Source organism: Bos grunniens, chromosome 16 (genome assembly GCF_055505025.1).
Source record: "Bos grunniens cultivar Pamir isolate PY7600 chromosome 16, Bosgru_T2T1.0, whole genome shotgun sequence".
NCBI lineage: Eukaryota > Metazoa > Chordata > Mammalia > Artiodactyla > Bovidae > Bos > Bos grunniens.
The window spans coordinates 60,005,816-60,017,766 of record NC_141180.1 but is presented as its reverse complement, the minus strand read 5'-3'; the positions used below and the strand labels follow the sequence as shown (position 1 = coordinate 60,017,766).

The 11,951-nt window shown below is 37.0% G+C and overlaps 1 protein-coding gene across 17 annotated transcripts in view; it reads right to left on the bottom strand.

Annotated features, from left to right (window-relative positions):
* GPATCH2 (G-patch domain containing 2) overlaps positions 1-11,951 on the bottom strand; it is a 195,005-nt gene that overhangs the window by 182,214 nt on the left and 840 nt on the right. The window lies entirely within an intron of this gene.

Genomic DNA, 11,951 nt, shown 5'->3' with positions numbered 1-11,951 from the left:
AGAGTAAGCATAATACCCACAATGAAAGAGCTCAGTAATATATTTTTATTGTCCAATTATGGAAAAGTTATTTCCCCTTAAATCTCCATACTTTAGTCTACAGCTGTCCTTTTCCTAGAGCCAGTTTTTCTAGAGCAGATGTAGGAGTAGAGAGAACTTTCTCGATCCCCTGCTGCCCCACCACACACACATACACACACACACACCAATTTCTAAGGAAACATACAATCCTCTACTCACCACATGCTCTACTCAGGCACTGCCATGATATGCAAGGCAGACAGACAGGCAGGCAGGCAGGTACATTCAAGATTTGTAATACATGTGAAAAAAAAATTTAACCAAACATAGGACATATATTTGCAGTGAAGTGAAAGTTGCTGAGTCATGTCTGGCATTTTGCGACCCCACGGACTATACAGTCCATGGAATTCTCCAGACTAGAATACTGGAGTGGATAGCTGTTGCTTTCTCCAGGAGATATTCCCAACCCAGGGATTGAACCCAGGTCTCCCGCATTACAGGCAGATTCTTTACCAGCTGAGCTACTAGGGAAGCCCTGGGCTAATCTCACAAGCCAGTGAAGCAGAAACTATGTTCATGTTTAACCTGGAGCCTCACTGGTCTCTTATGGCCCATGATTTGTTTACAATCAATCTGAAGCAGTTGCTTAGGGCTTAAAAAAACAGAGACCAAAACACTGAACTATGTGAGAAAATCATCCACTAGTCAGCAAGGATAAACATCAGTATTCTTTAGGAACCCTTGTAAATTACATCAATTCTTTCCAAACCCAACTCTCAAAGATTCTAAGTATGTTGGTAAGACACAGGACGCAGATATATGATTTTATCTTTGAAACACTAGAGGTAATTCAAATATGCACCTTTCTTATGAAGATCATTCACAATTATTTCTTAAACTGAGTTCTAGAAGCATCTAGGATCAAAATATTCTCCATTACAGACGTTTATAGACTTTCTGGAGTCCATAGCAGGGGTGGCTTATTTTCCACTTTCCGCTTTGCGGGACAAATATCAACAACCTCAGATATGTAGATGCTAGCACTCTAACGGCAGAAAGTGAAGAGGAACTAAAGAGTCTCTTGATGAAGGTGAAAGAAGAGAGTGAAAAACTTGCCTTAAAACTCAACATTCAAAATACTAAGATCATGGCATCCAGTCCCAGAACTTCATGGTGAATAGAAAGGGAAAAAGTAGTAGCAGTGACAGATTTTATTTTCTTGGGCTCCAAAATCACTGTGTATGGTGACTGCAGCCATGATATTAAAAGATGCTTGCTCCTTGGAAGGAAAGCTATGACAAATCTAGACAGCATATTAAAAAGCAAGAGACATCACCTTGCCAACAAAGGTCTATGTAGTCAAACCTATGTTTTCCCAGTACTCATATATGGATGTGAGAGTTGGACTATAAAGAAAACTGAACACTGAAGAATTGATGCTTTGAATTGTGGTGTTGGAGAAAATTCTTGAGAGTCCTTTGGACAGCAAGGAGATCCAACCAGTCAATCCTAAAGGCAATCAGTCCTGAATATTCATTGGAAGGACTGATGCTGAAGCTGAAGCTCCAATACTTTGGCCACCTGATGTGAAGAACCGACTTGTTAGAAAAGACCCTGATGCTGGGAAAGACTGAAGGCAAAAGGTGAAGAGGGCAGCAAAAGATGAGACAGTTAGATAGCATCACTGACTCAATGGACTTGAATTTGAGCAAACTCTAGAAGACAGTGGACAGGGAAGCCTGGCGTGCTGTAGTTCACGGGGTCGCGAAGAGTTGGAAACAACTTAGCAACTGAACAACAAGAACAGCAAGACACATTTTCATAAAGGACCCAGTAGAAAATATTTTAGCTCTGCAGGCCATTAGGTCTCCATCACAACTACTCAACTTTTTCCATGGTAAGCCCAAAACAATCATCAGGAATACAGAAATGAATGGGTATAGCTGTGTGCTAATAAAATTTTATTTATAAAAACAAGTGATGCCCAGATAGCGTGTTGATCTATGGTCTATACACACAGTCTTCATAGTCCATAATCTCAGGCCCTCACAAGATCCCTTTAACAACTTTCAACTCAGTCTTTTCCTTTTAATAATAACTTGAAAATGAACACACAGGTGATTCAACTGGATTTAACACTTACAATATGAGGTACATATAAGGTTTCCAAAACTTGAGTACTTATTATGAGCCAGACCCATTTCTAAGTGTTTCATATGCATTACAGTATGTCTCCTACATATGAACCTTCAAGTTGCAAACTTTCAAAGATGCAAATGTATGTTCACGTGGCTGGCTAACCACATGAGTTAGTTCACATGTCTGGCATACGTTGTCATGTGCATGCATCCTTTACAAGTAGTTGTGCTTTTGTGTACATTACTGTATGGCATTTTATAGTATCTTCGTTTTAAGCACAGGATGTTCAGAAGCAAGTGTAAAAGCAGCGGTGATGTAGCTGGTACTACTGCACTTTTCAAGGCACTGTACTGTAAGATTTTAAAAAGTTTTCTTTATTTTTTGTGTATTATTTGTGTGAAAAGCACTGGAAATCTATTACAGTTCAGTACCATACAGCCCATCGGGTTAGTTGGGTACCTAAGCTAAGTCTCTTTGACTTATGAATGCACTCTCAGAAACGAACTTGTTCATATGTAGGCAACTTACTGGACCTCATTTCATTCTCACATAATAACCCTATAAGGTGGGAGATGAAATACTCAGAGATTTAAGGCAGCTGGCCCAAAGTGACACATGTAGGAAGTGGGAAAAGCAGGATTCAAACTATGACAATCTGGTTCCAGAGCCTGAGTGCTCCCCTAACTACACCCAAGAATACCTCCATAACTCCAGCATACAGTTTGCATTTTTGTTTATGACTGATTTAGTAGCAGGAGATACTATTTATTATAGGGACAGATTTAATATGTATCTATATAAAGCTGATGACTCACAGTTAAGCATTATATTCTCCTGAACACAAAAAGGGGATGACAGAGTTAAATTAGCGCATTAGGGTGGGGAGAGTGAGTTGAATTCAAAGAACCAATGATGCCTCAGTTAAAATGCATTCTGTAAGCAATTAAGTAACAGGACATTGTCTTCCAGTTAATGTGGGTTTGTATTTTCCGTATCTCTCTCCTTTGACATTCTGAATGAGAAAACAAAAAGTCTATAGAGACACACAGTTTTCAAAAACATGGTGATTCAAATAAATATTTGGCCACCTGATGCAAAGAGCCAACTCATTGGAAAAGACTCTGACGCTGACAAAGATTGAAGGCAAAAGGAAAAGAGGGTGGCAAAGGATGAGATAGTTAGATAGCATCACCGACTCAATGGACACGAATTCGAGCAAACTCCAGGAGGTAGAGGATGACAGGGAAGCCTGGTGTGCTGCAGTTCACTGGCTCACAAAGAGTCAGACTTGACTCAGTGACAGAATAACAACAATAACAATAATAATAACAACAATAATTGTGACACACAATTAATTGAACTCTGCAAGGCTGCTGCTGCTGCTGCTATGTCACTTCAGTCATGTCCAACTCTGTGTGACCCCACAGACGGCAGCCCACCAGGCTCCTCTGTCCATGGAATTTTCCAGGCACTAACACTTTTTTCTTTTTTCCTTTAAAAAGGTTCTGTATAGTACTGGGGTTTCAGAACACTGAACTTGATGAAGAGAAATACGCATCACAGAGAAACAAGTAGTAAGTCAATACAAGGGCTAAAATTCCAACTACGCTGATAAGCTAAACGGATCTTTTTTCCAATACCTATACGTTTTTATAACTGCTTTTTTGTTTTCCCTTTATTGCAAAGAGTATTTTGTTCTTTTCCTTTAACATTACTTCTTTGGAAGAAATGTTGTCTGAGGATTATTATCTTTGAAAACAATACTGCATCTTTAAAATAACTCACTGTAAGCCAGTGCAGATGTTTTTCTGGAATTCTCTTGCTTTTTCTATGGTCCAACAGATGCTGGCAATTTGATCTCTGGTTCCTCTGCCTTTTCTAAATCCAGCTTGAACATCTGGCTGGCAAGAGAATTCCAGAAAAACATCTACTACTTCTTTACTGACTAAGCCAAAGCTCTTGACTGTGTGTGTCACAACAAACTGTGGAAAATTCTTAAAGAGAGGTCCGTTGGCACCACTGACTCAATGAACCTGAGTTTGAGCAAGCTCTGGGAGACGGTGAAAGACAGGGAAGCCTGGTGGGCTGCAGTCCATGGCGTTGCAAAGAGTCAGACACAACTAAGCGACTGAACATCAAACAACAAGCCAGTGTAACATGTAATACAATAAAGATTCTTTGTCTAAAAGAAGACTCAGTATCACCTGATTCTGGAGGAATTTACTTTTTAAAGAAATTGTTTCCTTATCATGGGTGAAAGACTGGTTCTAAATAGTAACATGAAATTAACTCAATGCATGAATATAACCTCCAACTAAAAATGCAGGTTATTTTGGAAGTGACAATTCAGTGCTTTACTTTGGCAGAGAAAATGTAATGGTCCTAACATTAGAAAAAGATTAGCACATGAGACTTAATCTAGTAAAATTTTGATACTATTCAACTAATTTCATTTAAATTAATTCATTAGTACTGCTCTAACATAATTTAACAAAATATAACCAACAGTACTACTAAAAATGAAAGCAAACTTTCTTTAAAGCATTATTAAAATTGTGCCAGTCTTATCTGATCTTATATTTTCTCAGGAGAAACTAAAAAATATTTTAATGAGAAGAATCTAACATATTCCATCATGTGGCTCAAATACCAATCAACTAAAACTACTTTAAAAAGCTTTTCAGGAAAAAAAATAAAAAAGAACAACAACTTATAAATAAATGGAAAAAACAAATTTAAGTGACATTCAGTGTTCAAATCACCTTTTCTCCTTTAGTTTCAACTCACCAGTCTTGCAAGTCAATCTCAACCAAAGTATCTGTAAATGAGCCAGTACTATTACAGTTGGTCAAGCTGCTTCACTCACATCTCTCAGGTAAAACTGGCATCAACAAGCTTCACAGAAATAAAGTCATTATAAGAGACCTTCACATCATCAGTAGCTCCTTTATTCCCTTTGCCTTGGCAGTTATTAAAGACCACTGCCCTGAAACATGCTATCCTAAATATATTTTCTTAAATAAGTCCTTTCCTAATGGAGGTAAACACTGGAAATATGGAACTTTCCAGCACAAAAATCTGTTTATTAAGCAACCATAGTTTTAAAGGCTGAATTATAGTAAAATCCAGTGAATCACCACTTAGCTAACTTGAAAGTTGTGTATTCACATTTACAAAACAATTCCTCTTCATTTGGGACCCACTGGAAATGAAATCTTTTGGGCTTAGTTTGCACTGAGTATAATGTCTAAGAGAACGGCTCACTAATCATTTTCTTAAGCTAGTCCAAGTGAACAGAATAAAATTACAGCCCCATTATTTATATAAAGTTGGACTTTATCAGAGGAAATGACTTGATAAGCATTTTGTTTTTTCAGGTCATATTAGATTATGCTGAGCAATCTAAGACATATAATCAATCCAGAATCTGATATGCCCGTTTTACACAAGACTATTTGGCCAAAGGTCAAGTTTGTTTATTTGTTTGTCCACCTCCAGGCAACATTAAATATCCACTAAATGAGTCAGTTGCTGTTGCTGGTTTCCTTTAACACGAAGTTCTAATTAATTCAGAAAAAGGCCTTCCTAAAAAAACATATGTTTTAGAGCAAGGTCCTCGACCTCTGGGCATGGACCGGTACCTCCAGTCAGATCAGTGGCAGCATTCAATTAGAAATAAAGAACATAATAAATGTGATGTGCTTGAATCATTCCAAAACAATCCCCCCTAGGCCTCCCTCCCCAAGTCCATGGAAAAACTGTCCTCTACAAAACCAGTCTTTGGTGCCATGAAGTTTGGGAACCACTGATCTGGAGTGAGGAAGATCAGATAATGTAGAAAACCTTGCAACTCAGTTTAAGGGTTTTTACGAATGTTTTTGGTTCAAGGTAGAAAAGTGAGGAAGCTGCCCTAGTTCTAAATTACCTCTCCTATGCCCTTGAAGAACTGACAAGTTGACAAATGGACAAAGGGCCTCAAAGGGCGTCAATAATGTAGAGGAAAGCATAGCAGGAGTTGAAGACCAAGAAAGCCCAGAAAACAAATGCCCCTCAGTAACCAACAACTAACTATTTTGTCAATGGCTATTACTTTTTTGAAGCTTGTATTAAGCAATAACTACTATTCCCAGAAGAGAAAAATATAGCATGGAAAAAAAACACAAGTGAATGTGTCAGTCGCCCAGTCGTGTGCAACTCTGTGCAACCCCATGGACTGTATCCCGCCAGGCTTCTCTGTCCATTGGATTTTCCAGGCAAGAATACTGGACTGGAGTGGGTAGCCATACCTTTCTCCAGAGGATCTTCCCAACCCAGGGATTGAACTTGCGTCTACGCTTGGCAGATTCTTTACCACTGAGACACCTGGGAAGTCCATATATCAAGGGCTAAATGTTGTAATTGATTTAACAAAATAGGATTCCTAAGAATTATCTAAAGCTTGACTAAGATTCCTGCTGCTTACAGGGATTTACAGATTTTCTTTCTTAAAGGTAATATTATTTGTTAAAATAAGTCTTAATCTCAGTCTAGTAACCTATGAAGAGATATATCTTCAATTTTCTCTATTTATGTATTTTAGGACAAGAAATTATGAGTAATTCTAACATTAAATGGTAACACTTGGGCTAACTTAGAAATTACTTGACCTATATGTGGTGGTGGTGGTGGTTTAGTTGCTAAGTTGTGTCCGACACTTGCGAACCCATGGACTGTAGCCCACTAGGCTCCTCTGTCCATGGAATTTTCCATGCAAGAACATTGGAGTGGGTTGCCGTTTCCTTCTCCATGACCTATCTGTATAAAACCATTAATCATAAGTAACCTTTTCTTTCTTTTCAAAGAGTAGCATGGGGTGGCAGGAAACTACCTTATTCTGAAACATGCAAATAATTAATTATAATGTTATATTGACACTGGACAATAAACATAGAATAGAAATCTCTAGAGGGAGAAAAAGGCTGGGAAGAAACTGTAAAGAACATGAGCTTTAACACTCAAAGCAAGAATTTGGAAGCTAAATTACACTACATTCATCAGTTATAGGACCTTGGACAAATTACTTATCTTTTGATTCTGTTTCTTCATCATAAAAATGGGTATAATGAGTACATTGTAAGGATTCTTGGAGGATAAGAATGAGTACTTAAGTGTGAGACCAGTTACTTCATCTTGTAACAACCTCTACACACAAGAGGAAACTGTTACTGAAAAAAATCAAATCACTGTTCTTTTAAGATACAAACTATACTATGAACACTGAGTATATCATAATAAAAGCTAAGACCGTCAACCTTTCTGAATTCTTGAACCTCTCTGAATGATGGGAAGAGGGAAGATAATAGGCACTTGAAAAAAATCTTGCATGGAATTTCAAGAAATCCATGCACTTCCTTAAAGATTTTTGATTAAAAAAAAAAAAACAACTCTTAGTAAAAAAAAAAGTAATGCTGTGTTTGACCTATTCCTATCCTAATAATATACAGATACAAGAAAAGAAAAAAGAAAAGACAGGATATCATCCTTCTAAGTACAGAGTCACAATATTTGCCATCAAACAGAAAAACTCATTTCCCATGATGGGAGCAAAAGTTCTACTGACTTGCTCTCAACTGGAGGCACTGCTGGCAGCTGCTACTTTGTCATTTCTGTCACAGGGGAACCCTCAGAAACCTTGCCTTCCTCCTTACCCTACTGCCAACAAGACAAAAAACCAATCATACATGGAAGGCTTCAGAAAAAAAAAAAATCGAATTCTATTTTCACATAGTGATTTTCTAACTCAACTTTCCAAACAGTGATTTAATAAGACTGCTCCTTCATTATTTAAATTTGAAGATCATTCTTTTGATTCTTTTTCTTCATTTAATGACCAGGAGTTACTCAAACTTTTTTCCTTACACTGTATTCACTTTCGAGATGTAAACCATTGAATAAAAAACTGCCTAAGTGAAAGAAAGTCAAAGTCTAAAACAAAATAATTTAAAGTCTAAAAAAAAATTCATAATATGTTAATAATATTCATAGCATATAATAAACACATTTATGCAACCTTCTAATATTTGGGAAATGAGTCTCATGCATTGGTTATACATGGTGACTGCTCAATACTTTTGAATATATAACATATTCTGAATTCCTAGAATAGGAATGAGAATGAAGACCACTGAATATTAATTACAAGTACTTAAAATAATGCTTGACAGATAGATGTTTTAAAAAAAAGTCTAAGTAAAGAATCCGCCTGCCTATGCAGGAGACCTGGGTTTGATCCCTGGGTTGGGAAGATCCCCTGGAGGAGGAAATGGCAACCCACTCCAGAATTCTTGCCTAGGAAATCACACGGACAGAGGGGTCTGGCAGGCTACGGTCCATGTGGTTGCAAATTGTTGGACAAGACTGAGCAACTCAACAACAACTAGGTGAACAAATCAATCAAGGACTAAATGAATGAGCAAATAACAAGGAAAAATATGACCTCACTGAAAATTTGGACAATTCAGATTTCAAACTGAAATGGAAAACTGATTCAGACAAACCTAAGAATATGAAACTGACTCTAAAACAAACGGTCAGATTAAAAAAAAAGCAGTTATTGAAAAGTAGTTTTCCAGAACTAAAGTTTTCACTATGCAGTTTTCCAGACCTAAAGAAAATAAGAATACCAAATAGAGATGAAATTATAGCAGAAAAGGTCCAGAATCAATATAGTTTATTTGTAATGGCTATTTTTAAAGCAAAGACACATAATGTGAAACAAATAGATACTACAGCTTGATACATCAATAATGATTTGATAGTTCCATTATCAATAATTAACTTTAAAAATCTGTGAGTTCAAACTTTAAAATCTTTCCAAAAAACTCAAAAGTTGACTTTTAAATAAAAATTATTAATAAAGTAAAAAGTAACAGCATGTCAAATTCTAAATGTGATTTATTTACTAAATAAATCAATTTTGAAAAGGCAGGTTAACATTTTAAGTACCGAAACAGATAGACCCTACTTTCTTTTTTTTTTAATTGGAGGATAATTGCTTTACGATATTGTGATTTCGGCTATAAAACAACATGAATCAGCAACAGGTATATGTCCCCTCCCTCCTAAACACTCCCATCTCCCTTTCCATCCCACCCCTCTAGGCTATCACGGAGCACTGGGTTGAGCTCCCTGTGTCACACAGCAACTTCCCCCTAGCTCTCTACTTTATATACGGTAATGTATTTTCCATGCTGTTCTCTCAATTCATCCCACCCTCTCCTTCCCCGCTGTGTCCAGTCTGTTCTCTATGTCTGCATCTCCACTGCTGCCCTGCAAACACATTCATCTACAGTACCATCCTTCTAGATTCCATATGTGTGCATTAATATACAACATCTGTCTTTCTCTTTCTGACTTACTTCACTCTTCGACCCCACTTTCAAAAATGTGTATGAGGTGGCAGGAAGGGGAGAGAGACACTTCCAGCTATAAAGATTTTATAAAAATATGAACTATCAAGACTTACAAGAACAACTTGTACAAAAAACATATTTCCTGACACACACACAATAATCATAGGATTTTTTTAACTGTATAAAGCTTTTCTTCCTTAGGCTTTTAACTTATAAAATATCAGTTCTACTTTTCAACAAAAGATTAAGAGAGAAATCCTCTACACTTACCCACGTGGTGCCTAAAAATTGAAAAACTAACCTAGACACTGGAGAAAAGGTTGAAGTCAAGGTGGGAGTTAACTACATCAGGCCTAGTTAACAAACCTGTGCGTATCCTTTCCAGTTTACATATTCCTTGTGATATGGTATCTCACTCAGACGCACAGGCAATATACTAGAATAACTAAGAATTTTTTTTTTTTAGATATACTGGAAGTGTCCCTTCTCCAGGGGATCGTCCTAACCCAGGGATCAAACCCAGGTCTCCTGCATTGTAGGTGGATTCTTTACCAGCTGAGCCACAAGGGAAGCCCAGATATACTAGAATCATACTGCAAATATGATGCTTGGCTAAGTTATTAATATTTAAACAATATCTGCTCCTGTCTTGCCATCTCTAAAATACAAAGAACAACAGCACCTATTTCAAAAGATTTATTGGGTTGACCAAAAAGTTTGTCCAGGTTTTCCGTAACACTGTAGAAAAATGCCCAAACTTCTTGGCAACCCAATACCTGAGATGACATATATATGCAAAAGCTGGTACCAATTAACTACACCAACTAAGTAGCATCCTGACTGGCACTGAGATGTCGACATTGGGATAAAACACACATGTATAGTACAGTCAATGTCTGATGAATGAATAAAAAAGAAAATTCCATTAAGAAAGTCTGAGTAACAAGATAGTTGCACAGATAAACTAGAAAATACAGGATCCAAATTTCTGGAACACTCGTTCTGTCAAATCAGGGATAATTCAAGAATTTTATTCAAAAACACAAATAACATGCTAGGCACTATATTATACTCTGATGCCATAAGAAAGGATGTATTCCATCTCAAGTAAAATAGAGAACTGAAAGAAGTTTCTCTATATTACAAAAAGGATGTATATGTGTGTGTGTGTGTGTGTGTGTGTGTGTGTATGTATGTTCAGTCATGTTTGACTCTTGGTGACACACCTTGGGACTATAGCCCCCCAGGCTCCTCTATCCATGGAATTTTCCGGGCAAAAGTACTGGAGTGGGTTGCCATTTCCTACTCCAAAGGATCTTCCCTTACAAAGAGGTACCTGACCACGATTTGGATAGAAGGAGGAAGAGGAGTTTAAAAAGTCATATTTTTGCATTATATTGTCATCTATCCTACAAACCAGTATCACTACAGCAAGAGCAGACCAATCTATAGGGCACATTTTGTCTCCCCCTCTTAAAAAGATGCTGAATGGTGAAACATTAAGAAAGGTAATCTGGAGAGGGACTCCTGCTTGGGATGATAGGAATGTCCTGTATCTTGCTTTGTGTTGTGGTTACACTGTATATACAACTGCCAAAACTAAAAATACTAAGCACTTAAGAATTATGTGTTTTATTTTATGCTAATTACCATTAAACTAAAATGCTCATTTAAAAAAAAAAGTGCTCCTTATTATTCTCACAGGAAAATGTATTTAAAAGGAGCATAACCAAGATAATGATTATAATTCCCTGTGCTATAACTTGTATCCTTGTTGCTTATCTATTGTGTACATAGTAGCTTGTATCTCAATCTCATACCCCTAATTTGCCCCATCTCCATTATTTTGTAATAATGTTTAAAGAAGTACAATCTGTAAAAATATTGAATCACAGTGCTGAACAGCTAAAACTAATACAATATTGTAAGTTAACGATATTTCAACTAAAAAAAAAATTTCAAAGGAGCATAACCAAGTCTATTCATTATAAAATTAACTACAGAACGATCTGATCTCATTCAAAACATTCTAAGCAAGATATTCTTTTTTCAATGATAGGTGATGCAAAAGAAATTCTTGGAGATCACTGACTACTAGAATCCCTCAGATTCTCATTTGTTGCGGAATCTAGGAATGGACTGACACATTTCAGCTGCATTTCACGTGTTGTTCAACTTTATGGTTTGAGAACGTCAGTGGAAATTTTGTTTCACTGCTCGTCTTGGGTGTACTTGGAGGAAAACGTCTTGTGAGAAACACAGGAGTAGAAATAGTTTTCAACTAGAAATCCAAAACCCAGCTTCCAGCTCTAGGGCTAAAGGCCGCATGGAAACACGGAACAAGTCCCTTAACCATTCTGTGCCTGTGATAATCTCCTATCACAGGGCCTTCATAAG